Source organism: Lactuca serriola, chromosome 6 (genome assembly GCF_051521515.1).
Source record: "Lactuca serriola cultivar US96UC23 chromosome 6, Lser_US96UC23_V15, whole genome shotgun sequence".
Lineage (NCBI taxonomy): Eukaryota > Viridiplantae > Streptophyta > Magnoliopsida > Asterales > Asteraceae > Lactuca > Lactuca serriola.
In genome coordinates this window covers 107,952,979-107,968,190 of record NC_136413.1, presented here as the reverse complement: position 1 = coordinate 107,968,190, position 15,212 = coordinate 107,952,979, and the positions used below count along the sequence as shown (strand labels likewise).

At 39.7% G+C, this 15,212-nt stretch overlaps 1 non-coding gene across 1 annotated transcript; it reads left to right on the top strand.

Annotated features, from left to right (window-relative positions):
• Window positions 1-3,229: 3,229 nt before the first annotated feature.
• Window positions 3,230-3,336, top strand: LOC145060634 (small nucleolar RNA R71). The gene has a single exon (XR_013686851.1). It is a non-coding gene; the product is annotated as a small nucleolar RNA R71 (small nucleolar RNA).
• Window positions 3,337-15,212: the final 11,876 nt, after the last annotated feature.

The window sequence follows — 15,212 nt, the reverse complement described above, 5'->3', positions numbered from 1 at the left end:
GAAAATAAAACTAAAACAAGAAAAAGAAAGCAAACTCTAATAACGGGTTGCCTCCCGCCAAGCGCTTCTTTTTAAGGAGTCGTTAGCTGGACTCCTACCCATCTACGTTTCTTCATTTTGTTGCATCGGGAACTCACGCCTTATCTTTTGTGGTTTGTACTTCGCTTTGTAAGTGTGTATCTTCTTCTTGTAGGCCCATCTTAATTCTTCTCTCTTGTTCCTCATAGCATCATCTTCAGCTACATGGCTTTCCCTTTTCCTCACCTTCTTCTTCTTTACTCCATTCTCTTGCACCCTCTTTTGCACCCCTCCTTCTTCAAACTTCATTACTTCATAGTTGGTGAAAACTCGGGCTCGAGGTTTGGTAATCAATGGGTTCTTAGCATCATCTCTTCTAACCCTTGCATTTTCCTCTTCTCCAAAGCTTGCCTCATCTTCAAGTGGAATATCTTCTTCTTCTTGCATTATTGTATCGAGGCATGCTACAAGAACGTGTTGAAAATCAACATTCATTCCGCCTTCTGCTGCTTGATCTTCTAAAAAATTTTGGAAAATCTTCATGTCCAGAGCATGCAGGGAGCTGGTAACAAGCAGATCAAAATCATCCAAGTTGTTGGGATTTTCGACTAGACTCGTCGAGTCCGGGAAAGCGACTCGGCGAGTCAGAGCGTATTCCTCATATCCCACTATGTTTTCTGATTCGGTTCCTTTCAGCAGCTTCTCTATCTCCTCCAAGTCTTTTTCAACATCTTCATTACCTCCAAAGGATAGCAAAAACTTACTTTGATCTTCTTCTTGCAAGAGTGCAACTTCTTTTTGAAGTATTTCATCATCCAAATCAACGAATGAGATTTCTTCTTTTCTTCCTTCTTCTTGCTTTATCTCTGGTAGGGCTTTAAACACCGCTGACTCATCTCCTACCCTCAATGTTAGTGTGGACTCACATACATCAATCAATGCGCATGCGGTATTCAAAAATGGTCTCCCTAAAATAATTGGAATTTCGGGGTCTTCTTCCATATCAAGTACCACAAAGTCCACAGGGAATATAAATTTATCTACCTTGATGAGGAGATCTTCACAAACACCTCTTGGATGAATAGTCGTCTTGTCCGCTAAATGGATCTTCATATTCACAGGCCTTGGCTCCGGTAAATGCAACTTCTTGAAGAAAGAAAAAGGCATTAAGTTAATACTTGCACCCGAATCGGTTAACGCTTTAGTAGCAAGTATATCTCCAAATTGACAAGGAATTGTGATGCTTCCCGAATCACCCCTCTTTTCCGGTAGTTCACTCAACATTATCTCTGCAACTTCAGTTAAATCTTTTTTGGCAGCAAAGAGACTCTTTAGCAAGTTGAAATACTTGGGTGTTTGAAACATCATCTCCACAAATGGAATGTTGACTTGAAGGGCCTTGACATGTTCCATGAAAGCTTTATACGCTCTAACCTTTTCACCAGGCATGACTCTGATTGGGAATGGCAAAGGAGGATTGTAGGGCTTTGAGGAAATAACAGTTTTGTCATCAGCGCATGGACTCGTCGAGTCCATTAGAGGGACTTAACGTGTCTGGTCGGGTTTAGCTGAACTCGACTCTTCTGTTGCTTCTGCTTGCACCTTAGTTGAAAACTTATGTGTAGGGGTCATAGGAGTAAAAAATTTTCCATGGCTGGAGGTTATGGCATTCACATTCTCCATTCTTGGATTGTTCTCGGTTTTACTCGGAAGTTCTCCCCGCCTCCTCTCGTTCACTTGATGTGCAAGTTGTCCTAGCTGTTTCTCAATGTTGAGAATAGATGCTTGCTGATTTCTTAGTAGATTTCTAGTCTCTTGTATTGCAGCATCATGATCATTGTGTCTTTTCTCGGACGCGGCTATAAATCTAGTGAACATTTCTTCTAAATCGGCTCTCCTTTCCATTACCGGTTCTTCCTTTTGATAGAAACCGCTTTCCTTCTACTTGTATTTTTCTTCCTTTGCCCTTTTATACTCTTCGTACAGGAGCCATTCCTTCTTGGGTTTCCGCCAATTCTCGTCGTATTTGTCCCCGCTTGAGTAGAACACTTGTGCCTTCTTGTTTCCATTTTCATCCAAGTCACAATCCTTCGTGAGATGAGGCCCTCTACAGTTTTCACATCCAACTCGAATAGCATGGATTGTTTGATCCATTTTTGTCATTCTTTTATGTAGACTATCGAGCTTAGCCATCATCGCCGCCATTGTTGGATTAGTGTCTAAGTCCATAACTATTTTGGTATGTACTTGACCCGATGGTGCATGGTCCTTTTGGGTTGCCTTCACCAAAGCAACTTGATAGGATGAATTATGGAGAGAAAGGATTAAATATGATTTATTAATATATTATGGAAATAATATATTAAAGGAGAAATCATATTGTTTAATTAATATTAGTCAAGAACTAATAAGAATTAAGTTTGTGACTAAAAGAGTTTAATTAAACTTAAGGGACTAGAATTGTAATTATAAGATAATTGCAATTGGGCCATGGAATACCTTATAATATAAGGTTAGATGAATTCTATGGGGAAACCCATTAGAAATCGTCCAAGGCTTGTTAAGGAAGGAGTCCATGGGTTGCTTAGGGCTTAAGCATCCAAATTAGGGTTTCCTTGTTAGATAACCCTAATAGCCTCACTATTTAAGGACCCCTTGGGCACCAAAAACGTGGGCAACTGAATCCTTAGGGTTTCTACACGTTTTTGGGTGTTTCTTCTCTTCTCCTATTCATCCTCTTGCTCTTGGTGTTTGTGAACCATTAGAGGAGTGACATTTATGACTCTAAGCTTTCTAAAGAAATTACAAAGAGGATTTGAGATTGTTATTGCTACATAACAATCAAGGTATGATCTAAACTCTAATTCATATGTTATATTGATTATCATATGCTAGATCTAGGGTTTGAAGTCTTGGATGAATTGCATGTACAATAGAGAAACCTAGATCCAAGCATTAGGGTTTGTATGAGCACATAGGATGTTCTTATGGCTAAAACCCATCATCCATGCCATCATTGGCCGAGTTTACTACCCCCCGACTTACTTCATTTCATGGGTTGTGGTATTCTCTAGAATGCTTAGAGAATTCTTCAATTAATTCCTTGATTACCGAAGGTGGCTTCTTTGTGAGCAGGCCTTGTGAATCGAGCAATTGCCTTGTGGTAACATTGACTCCATCATAGAAAATGGAGACCTCTTGTTGGCTATTAAGGTCATTGTGTGGGCAATTTCTGAGAAGACCTTTGTACCTTTCCCACGCCTCATAAAGGGATTCTACGGGTTGTTGTTCGAAGTTGGCAATGGCTTTCTTCAACTTGGCTATCTTGGAAGGCGGTCAAAAATGATCTATGAACTCTTCTTTCATTTTAGCCCATGTGGTGACCGATCCGGGAGGAAGTGACTTGAGCCAATCCTTTGCAGCACCCTTGAATGTGACTGGAAGCATACGAAGTAGTTGGGTCTCACGTGGCACATTTGGTACATTGAAGTAGTCAGTCACATCATTTACTTCATCCAAGTGCTTGTAAGCATCTTCGTGGTCTTTTTCATAGAAGAGAATCTCCTTGAGTTGAGCTAGGATATGACCCTTAAGCTCAAAAGTAGCGTTGGCGGGAATTGCGGGTTGCTCAAGTCCCAAGCCAGTGTCATCGTGCATCCTCTTCTTCCATTCCCCCATGGGGACTTCATCGATATTAGCCATAGTGATAGCTAAATCGTCCTCAAAATCGGATTTGTGCTCGTATGTAGGTTCTTCTTCTTCCTCGGTCTCGTAATCGGTGTCTTCTTTGATCGGGTCTTCGATTGTAAAAGAGGCGCTGGATGCTCCTAGTTTGCTTCCTTTCTTCTTGCTGAAAACAAATTTCAAATTCTTCAACGGTGATCTCTTTGAAGAAGTGGTTTCTCTAACAACTTTTCCTTTGTTCTTCTTTATTGCGGATTCCGGGTATTTGAATGGAGGGACCAAAGGTGTATCAGATCCTCGGGTCATGAAACAACTGCAAACCAAAAAAAACGCATAAAAAGAACAAAAATAAAAAAAATTTAAAACTGTGATCAGCGATGGACTCGCCGAGTCGGCACGAGTGCACTCGGCGAGTTCAAGGCAAAAACAGAAAAACTTTCTAATTACTTATTAAAACGGATTTTTATTAAAACTTATACTAACTAGTAAATTACCTAAGAATTAACTTTGTGTAAGATAAATCCCACACAAAGGATCAATTAAACTAGAAATTAGTGCTAATTTAGAACCGTTCCCCGGCAACGGCGCAAAAAACTTGATGTGTGTAAAACTCAACTAGTTTTAAACCTACTTTTTAATAAAAATAAACACATGAAGGCAGTGAACCTATCAATTGTGGTAAAGCTAAATAAGTAAGGTATCGAACACATGGAACGGTAAATTAAAACTAAAGACTAATTTTATCTAAATTAAATAACAAGTAGAGGTTTTCTCTAGTTTTACAAGACTAGAAACTTACTAACTATCACTTAAACTAAAAACTAGAAAAGCAAAGATTTAACTAAATTGAATAACGAGAAGGACTTATGTTTAGTTCAACTCAATTGATCATATGGTTGATATTATGGTAATAGTGCAATGGATTAACTCTTTTATTGGCTACCGACTTAAGTGATTAGCTTCGCGTTCGCTACACTAACCTTTAGTGAACAAACTAACTCAAACAGTGATCAGTTGTCTAATTTAATTAAATTCACTAGATTAATTATTCGGGTTAATTTAGACTTGCAATGGTTAACTAATTTGGTCCTTTAGTTGACTTCTTGTTGATGGTCATCACACAAGCTCATACATGAATTTACCTAATTTTCTTATTAATTCTAGTTTCATGTTCATTAATCCTAGACTTGCAATGGTTAACTAATATGATGAAGTGGTCACGTAAGCATATGAGGTTGATAATCAAAAGATGTTCATACTATTTAATTACCTTCCTATTAACAGAAAATTAATTATCATTCACACACAAGGTTCTTTAGCAAGCTAAAACTAACAAAAATCACCAACATTGAATTAATCCTACCAATAATCAAACCATAGTCTCAATTTTGTATCCCCAAACAGAAGTTTAAGAGTTTTAGCTCATGATTGAGGTAATAAATAACAAATAAACGAATTCTAATTGTCTAGCCATAATGGAAAACAAAAGATTAAGTAGAATGATGAGAATTTGCCTCAAATCTCCCTCGGAATTGGATTCTAGGTTGTATCTTCGTTCTCTAGGGTTCTTCTGGCTCTTCAATCGTAGCTAATCTCTCCAAAAGGGTTCCAGAATGTTTAATGTCGATCTGAGAAGTTATCTATATAGATGCGAAATGACTAGTCGAGTCCATTGCCGACTCGCCGAGTCCACCTCTTAATTCCCGTACACGATAAGTCACAGAGTCATTATCTTCTCGAATCTTCGATCGGACTCGCCGAGTAGGTGTTGTTTTTGGTGTTTTTCTTCTTTGTTCAATTCCCGAGCTCCTAACTTCTTCTCCTGCTTCCTTTTGCTTCCGAGCTTCACTTTTGGACTGAAAACACAATTCAAACACTTTTAAGTATCTTTTGTCTATGATATGCAATAAATTAGCTAATTAATCATAAAAATCTATACTTAAAATAACGCTAAATATGCAAATATCATCGGCCGAGAGAACGAAAGAGAGGAGAGAAGAGAGAGTAGATGATAGGATGGTTACTTAGAAGCATGAGACTTTGCATGGAAACCCAGCAAATATTAGTGAGGTGGCAAATGAAAAGTCAACCATTCCTTTCTTTTGTGGTTTGGGCCAAGAATGGAGAGGGGAAGGAAAAATAATTGGGCCTTGTATGCTTAAGCCCATTTTATGGTTAAGTTAGATGATTTTTGGCCCAACAAAAATCAAAAAATGTTTTTTATGACCTATTAGGGCTAATTTAAATTTGTTATGGTCCAATAAGGCCCATTAAAGATAACCTAGTTCATTTTAGGCTTATAAGGCCCAAAATATTAAGTTTCATGTATATGGGTCCAATTAGGGCCCATTTGAGGGTTCTAGGTTCAAGATAGTTAAATTGGAAACTTATTGGTCCATTAGGTCCAATAAGGAAATCCTAGCCCAAAATGGACTTAAACCGGGATTTCAAGGGTTTTCCAATTCTTTGTTGACTATTTGTAGTGCTTGAATGAAGTATTTGATGAAGTTTTGTTGTTACTGAATAAGCACCATACATGTTTTCACATTGTTGGCTCACATTTGTTATCATTGTTTAATGTTTACAAGACATCAAATTCCTAGTTGTGACATCATCCTCCCGTTAGAGGGAATTTCGTCCCGAAATTCTTTTGAAAGCTAGATTTGAGAATGCGAGAATAGGTGAGGGTACTTCTGTTTCATTTGATCTTCGTGTTCCCATGTGAATTCTGGTCCGCGTCTTGCGTTCCATCGAACATTCACAATCGGAATGCGGCTCTGCTTGGTACGCTTCACCTCTCTGTCCATGATTTCAACTCGTTCCTCGATGAACAGAAGATTCTCATTGATTTTAATTTCTTCTAATGGGATGACGAGAGTCTCGTCCGATAAGCACTTTTTCAAATTGGAAACGTGGAACACAGGGTGTACACTGCTGAGCTCAGTGGGTAGTTGCAGTCTGTAAGCCACTGGACCGATTCGGGCAAGAATCTCGAAGGGTCCAATGTATCGAGGGTTCAGATTGCCCCGCCTAGGTAGTTATTGATTTCGCACTCGTAGTCATTTAGTAGTTCGACCCATCTTCATTGCCTCATGTTTAGCTCTTTTTGACTCAAGGTGTGTTGGAGACTCTTGTGGTCGGTGAAGATCGTGCACTTAGTACCGTAAAGGTAGTGCCTCCAAATCTTCAGGGCGAAGACCACTGCTCCCAGCTCCAGATCGTGGGTCGTGTAATTCACTTCGTGCATCTTTAGTTGTCGGGACGCGTAAGCTATCAACTTTCCACGCTGCATGAGTACACAGCCTAGGCCCTGATTTGACGCATCGCAGTAGACTATAAAGTCTTCCGTTCCTTCGGGTAGCGATAGCACCAACACACTGCAGAGTGCTTGCTTTAGAGATCGAAATCCCGCTTCCTGCTTGTCCGTCCATACAAAGGGTACGCCCTTTTGTGTAAGCATGGTAAGCGGTTTGGCCGTCTTAGAGAAGTTCTGGATGAATCTCCTATAATAGCCTGCGAAGCCTAGAAATTGGCGAATTTTCGTGGGTGTCGATGGAATTGCCCATCCCTCGATGGCTTGGATTTAAGAAGTATCCACATGAATTCCTTCCTGACTAACAACATGTCCGAAAAAGTTCACACTTCGGAGCCAAAACTCGCACTTAGAGAGTTTTGCGTATAACTTTTCGGTCCACAGAGTTTCCAGGATTTGTCGGAGATGTTGGCCGTGTTCTTCTTCGTTTCGGGAATAGAAGAGGATATCATCGATGAAAACGATAACAAAGTTATCAAGAAATGGTCGGCAGATTCGATTCATTAAGTCCATGAATGTGGAAGGAGCATTCGTTAGACCGAAAGGCATTACAACAAATTCATAATGTCCGTAACGAGTTCAGAAGGCGGTTTTTGGAATATCCTCCTCCCGGACCTTGAGTTGGTGGTATCCAGATCGCAGATTTATCTTTGAGAAGTGACTAGCTCCTTGGATCTGGTCAAATAGATCGTCAATTCGTGGAAGTGGATATCGGTTCTTGACAGTGAGCTTGTTAAGTTCTCTGTAGTCGATACACATCCTGAAGGTACCGTCTTTCTTCTTGACAAAGAGAACCGGAGCTCCCTAATGTGAGAAATTGGGTCGGATGAATCCTTTATCCAATAGCTCGTTGAGTTGACTGGACAGATCTTGCATCTCCGCAGGAGCCCATCTGTAGGGCGATTTGGCGATGGGACTATCTCCTGGTACAAGGTCAATTCGAAACTCGACTTGTCTTTCTGGGGGTATCCCCGGAAGATCATCAGGGAAGACATCTGGGAACTCACAAGCTACTGGAATGTCTTGAATGTTGACATCTTTCTTGGATTTGTCTACTATATGAGCCAGGAACGTCAAGTCCTTCTTTCGTAGGTACTTTTACGCTTTAATGCATGAGATAAGGCGAAGGTTCGTGCTAGGTTTGTCCCCGTATATAATTAGGGTTTCGTGATTTGGAAGGTGAAGGCAAACGGCCTTCTCGTGACACATAATTTCAGCATGGTGGGGGCTTAACCAATCAATGCCGATAATCACATCAAAACTCCTAATGGAAACATGCATTAAGTTTATTTGAAAGACGTGATGATTTAAGGCTAGGGTACATCCGATATAGATTTCCCCAGTGGATTCTGTCATCCCATTAGCCATTTCCACCGTGAAGGTTTCATTAAGCTTCTGGGGTTGTTGTCTTAACAAGTGTTTGAATTTATTGCTCACAAAACTTCGTTCTGCTCCGGTATCAAATAGGATGCATGCATAAGTGTGGTTTAGGAGAAACGTATCAGTAACAACAGCGGGATCCTGAACCGCTTCTCCTTAACCCATAGCTAGCACCCTTCCAGTTCCTCCGGTCCCAGGGTTGTTGGTGTTGGGGCAATTTCGACGGATATGCCCAGTCCTTCCCTCAGGTCATAGAACTCGCGTGACATGCTGAACGGGGGTCGCTGCCCCTGCTGTCTGCTCCACCTCCAAAGGTCGATACCCCAGGGGGTGTAGGACCAGTGGGGCCTACCCGATAAGCGAGCACCCTAACAGGATAAGGGGGTTGATGACTTCGGACTCTGCGTCCGAATCACCATCTTCGTCTTCACTGGGTTCCTCCTCGAGACCTCCTTTGGCTTCCTCTTCTTCCTGGTCCACCACTGGCTCGGCAGGTTCGCCTTCGGCTTCCGCCTTAGGTTCCCCTTCGGATTCCTCCTCGGGGTCTTCCTCGGGCTCCTCTTCAGAATCATCCTCGGGGTCCTCTTCAGGTTCCTCTTCGGATTCTTCCAACCATCCGTTATTCCGCTAATTAGGGAAATAAGGATCTCCGGGGTGATGGAAACCAGCCATGCTATCTGCGAGGGTGTATAAACATGCTAGTATTATTCCTAAGATGTTTTAATTATTGTATAGATTGAGTTGATGTTCACTTTTTGGTGATAAAGGGGTATGTTTTTAGGTTTTCCTACCATCGCGATTTTCTCGGGACACGTGATAGTTGTACCTCGGAGGAAATGTAGTTGATCAGGCTACATCCTCTCCTTGATACAACTATGAACAATCCCAGCTTAACCGAGATACTAACATTATCTTGTTTGGTTTGGTATTATCTTATGTTTCCTAATTCACACAAGCAAAGATGTTTTATCGTTGTGTTTTATTTGTTTTGTTTTTTTTTTCAGAGTTGTGTTAGTCCCGCTTTGGTTTATAGTTGCATATCAATGTGTTGTTAGATATGCTAGTTCACTATAAATAGAGCTCTGATACCAACCTGTCACACCCCCGAACCAGACGGCGGAAACGTCCGAGGGCTCGCGTGACTTTAATTGAATATCATCACAATGAATATACATGAATCATGACATAAACAACACCATGCATCAGTATATTACAACTGAAATTGTTCACATCAAGTACATTGTTTTAACATTACACATTCATAACATAAATTGTTTGAGTGTTTTCAACAACATCACCTCCTAACATTACTTCATATTACCCTTCCGCTTACCTGTTACCTGAGAATACAAGTTATTTTGGAAAAACGTCAACATATGAAATGTTGGTAAGTTCATAAGAAATGTTGTGATAAAATGATTTGTGTAGTTTGTAAAACCCATAAAATCCGATATTTTCCGAAAAGACTTTTGTTTATCAAAGTGTGAAGATCCATAGTTGATGCATGAATGATTTCAAAAACATATATATGAAGGGTATTTTGTATTATAGTTATAAAATTTTCGAGCGAGTAGTATTGAATTCCCCGGAAAACCCGATGCTTTCCGATGTTGAAAGGTATCCGTGATTACTGATTTTTGTATCGTCATATCGAATGAATATTGATTACTCCACATTGAATATCGTCCCAATTCCGTCTACTTTGATTTCTCATAAGCCTTAGCGAACAAAGAGAAGAGGAGCACTATGTCATGCTACTATCGTAAGTATCTTAGCCTGTCGGGGATGCGAAAGACACGTTGGTCCAACTCGCATTTGATTACTTTGACCTTACTAGCCTTACTAATGGGCCACTAGGGCCCAATAGCACATAAAAGCTATTGAAAGTCCTTTTACACGGAATTGGGTCATAGGAGGCCCAATGACATACAAGTGTTATCCCTTTGGGCCCAAAGATCATTTTGATGGACTTGCAAGATCCATCAAGCATGATTTAAAACTCTCAAGCCCAAAGTTTGTGAGTTTACTCATCGTAGTTATCGCGTATCTATTGAAGTGTTTGATTTAACGGTTATTGTTTTTGTATTGATTCGAGATCGAATCGATTCGTTTATAATGATATTTGGAGTTAAACGTGTATTCGTTTTTCGTTTTGTCGGTAGTCGTACATTTTGTATTTTGACTTAATGGACTAATTTGTTTAAAACTGGAAGTTTGACCTTTTCACTACCTTTCTTTTTATAAAAATAACAATATTAGTCCTTTATATAAAAGAATTTAATTTTTAGTCCTTAAAACATTTTCTTGACACTTTTGCATAATAAATTTGTTGAAAAGACAGTTTTAACCCAAAATTTATTTTGTTAACAGTTTCAGCCCTTCCAGAATGGTATTTCTCGGTTAAAACCCCAATTTTTGCAACTTTTACAGTTTTGGCCCAAAATTCAAAAACTTTACATTTTTGGTCCTTTTTGGTAGTGAAAAGCATTTTTAACCCTTGAAATAGTTTTATTATGCTATGTATCCCTTGTTTTGAAGAAATTTTCATTTCAGCCCCTTAAATTGTCATTTTTCGCAATTTTAGGCTTATTGGGCCAAAAAGCCCAAAATTAGCCCATTAAGCTAAAAATTTACAGTTCAAGACCTTTGAAAATTTTATTATTCATAAACACAATTATGGAAACTATTTTGACTCTTTTGTCCCTTAAGAAACCGTGACTTGACCATTTTTAACCCTACTTTTTGTATATTTGACATTTTAAGCCCAAAAATGGGTTTTTATGTTGAAATATGTTTATCATAATCTTATAAGTTATTGTTCTTGACTTGTTTAGTGTAAAATAACTTAGATTATGTTTGTTTCGCTTTTCATATCATAGATCTCGAGATTCACCCCTTTTTAGTTACATGTTTATCACAAAAACACAAAAATACACATACATGCATAAAATCACACATAGCATACACATACACGTAGATCTACACGTTTTCTTGTATTCTCCCCCATAAAACACATGAAAAACGAAAAGAGAGGGGTATGAAGCTCACCTTGAGTTGTAGTTTTGGTTTTGAAGAGAGAAATGAAGAAAGTTTCGATCTTAGCAAGTCTTCTTGGAAGATCTCGAATTTAGAGGCTTCTAAGATGCAAGATCACAAGTTTGAATAGATTTAGAAGTGATTTTTTTATGAGATGAAGTAGCTAGATCATGGATCCAAGCAATATCTTACCTTAGAGGATGAATTTGTGGGATAATCTCCTTGAAAGCTTCCTAAATCTCGAAAATTTGGTGGAGAGTGAAGAGAGTTTCCTTGAGAGAGTTTTGAGTGAAATGTGTGTGTGTTTGTGTTGTGTTCGGCCGAGAGAAGGAAAGAGAGGAGAGAAGAGAGAGTAGATGATAGGATGGTTACTTGGAAGCATGAGACTTTCTAATGAAACCCATCAAATATTAGTGAGGTAGCAAATTAAAAGTCAACCCTTCCTTTCTTTTGTGGTTTGGGCCGAGAATGGAGAGGGGAAGGAAATATAATTGGGCCTTGTATTGTCACAACTAGGAATTTTAGTGCCTTGTAACTACAACACCTATAACAACTATTAATCAATAACATGAAAGCATGCATGATGCTTATTCTATAACACCAAAACTTCATCAAATACTTCATTCTAGCACTACAAATGGTCAACAAAGAATTAGAAACCTTTGAAATCCAGGTTTAAGTCCATTTTGGACTAGGATTCCTTATTGGGCCTAATGGACTAATAAACTTCCAAATTATGCATCTTGAACCTAGAACTCTCTAATGGGCCCTACTTGGACCCATATACACGAAACATAATATTTTGGGCCTTAATGGGTCACAACCAATTTAATTCACCCTAATAGGTCATAAAAATTATACTTTGATCTATTTGGGACAAGCATCATCTAACTTAACTATAATATGGGCTTAAGGGTAAAAAGCCCAAATCTTTTCTCTTCCCCTCTCCATTCTCGGCCCAAACCCACAAGAGAAAGAGGAGTTGACTTTCTCATTGCCACCTCACTAATAATTGGTGGGTTTCCATGCAAATTCCATGCTTCCAAGCAAACATCTCATCAACTTTCTCTCCTCCTATCTCTTTTCTTCTCTCGGCCGAACACAACACACACACACACACTCACAAAATTCAACTCCATTCTCTCAAACTCTCACAAGAACATCCTTACACTCTCCTTCAAAAATTTCGAGAATCACAAGGGATACAAGGAAATCTCTTCCTAATATCACAAATCTAAGGTAAGTTGATGTGTAACTCAGGATCTAACTACTTCATTTCATCAAAAATCTCTTCTAAATCCATGCAATCTTGTGATCTTGCATCTTAGAAGCCTCTAAATTCAAGATCATCCAAGAAAGCTTACTAGGATCGAAATTTTCTTCACTCCTCTCTTCAAAACCGAAACCACAACTCAAGGTGAGCTTCGTACCCCTCTCTTTCGGTTTTCATATGTTTTATGGGGGAGAATACAAGAAAATGTGTAGATCTATGTGTATGTGTATGCTATGTGTGATTTTATGCATGTATGTGTGTGAGTTTATGTTTTTTTCTGATAAATATGTAACCAAAAGGGATGTTAACTCAAGATCTATGTCATGAGAAAGGAAACAAACATAATCTAAGTTATTTTACACTAAACAAGTCAAGAAAAATAGCTTATAAGGTTATGAGGAAATCTTCAAACTTTGGGCTTGTGAGTTTCTAATCATGCTTGTCGGGCCTTGCAAGCCCACCAACATGATCTTTGGGCCCAAAGGGATAACGCTTATATGTTATTGGGCCTTCAATGAGCCAATATTTTATAAAAGGACTTTCAATAGCTTTTATGTGCTAGTAGGCCAAAGTGTCCCGTTAGAAAAGCTAGTAAGGTCACAGTAATCAAATGCGAGTTGGACCATCGTGTCTTTCGCATCCACGACATCCTAAGGTACTTACGATAGTTGTGGGACATAATGCTCCCCTTCTCTTCTTTTGCTAAGGCTTACGAGAAATCAAAGTAGACGAAATTAGGATGATATACAATGTGTATTAATCAATATTCATTCGTTAAGACAATACAAAAATCGGTAATCACGAATACATTTCAATATTGTAAAACATCGGGTTTTCCGGGGAATTCAATACTACTCGCTCGAAATTTTATAATTATAATACAAAATACCCTTCATATATATGTTTTTGAAATCATTCATGCATCAACTTATGGATCTTCACACTTTGATAAACAAATGTCTTTTCAGAAAATATCGGATTTTCTGGGTTTTACAAACTACGCAACTCATTTTATCACAACATTGCTTATGAACTCACCAACATTTCATATGTTGACGTTTTTCCAAAATAACTTGTATTCTCAGGTAACAGGTAAGCGAAAGAGTAATATGAAGTAATGTTAGGATGTTGTGTTGTTAAAAGCACTCAAACAATTTATGTTATGAATGTGTAATGTTATAACAATGTACTTGATGTGAATAATCCCAGTTGTAATATATTGATGCATGGTAACGTTTATGTTATGATTCATGTATATTCATTGTGATGGTATTCAATTAAAGTCACGCGAGCCCTCGTACGTTTCCGCCATCTGGTTCGGGGGTATGACAGGTTGGTATCAGAGCATTGTTTATAGTGAACTAGCATATCTAACCACACATTAATATGCAACTATAAACCAAAAAGGGACTAACCCAACTCTGAACAAAACAAAACAAATAAAAACAGAACTATAAAACATTTTTGTCTGTGTGAATTAGGAAACAGAATATAATACGAAACCAAACAAGATAATGCTATCATCTCGGGTAAGCTGGGATTGTACACGGTTGTATCAAGGAGAGGATGTAGCCTGATCAACTACATTTCCTCCAAGGTACGACTATCACGTGTCCCGAGGAAACCGAGATGGTAGGAAGACCTAAAAACATACCCCTTTATCACAAAAAGGAGAACAACAACTCAATCTATACGTCTTAGGAATGATATTAGCATGTTTATACACCCTCGCAGACAGCATGGCTGGTTTCCATCACCCCGGAGATCCTTATTTCCCTAATCAGGGGAATAACGGATGGTTGGAAGAATATGAGGAGGAACCTGAAGCGGACCCCGAGGAGGAGTCTGAAGAGGAACCCGAGGAAGACCCCGAGGAGGAATCCGAAGGGGAACCTGAGGTGAAAGCCGAAGGCGGACCTGCCGAGCCAGTGGTGGACTAGGAGGAGGAGGAAGCCGAAGGAGGTCTTGTGGAGGAACCCAGCGAAGACGAAGATGGTGATTCGGACGCAGAGTCCGAAGTCATCAACCCCCCTTATCCGGTTAGGGTGCCCGCCTATCGGGTAGGCCCCACTAGTCCTACACTCCCTGGGGTATCGATATTTGGAGGTGGAGCAGGCAACAGGGACAGCGACCCCCGTTCGGCATGTCACGCGAGTTCTATGACCTGAGGGATGGAGGACCGGCCGATCGTGCTCTTTCGGTCATGGTGAGACGATTACGGAACACTGGTGACCTAGCTTAGAGCACCGCCGATCAGATGCACCAGATGCGGACTAGGGTCGAGCGTGTAGAGCAGGAAACACGAGAGGTTATCTGAGAGTTCCACATGAGACAGGCGAGGTGAGAGGCTCGACTCCGAGATGCGGAACGACAGGTGGCTCGTCTTCAGGGAGCATCCACTTCCTCAGTACCACTACCTGGTGCATCCTACCATGACTAGGACTAGTCGTTCCCGTCTTTAATATTATGTTACTAGAATCTATGCTATGTACCCCGACTCCATGTTTA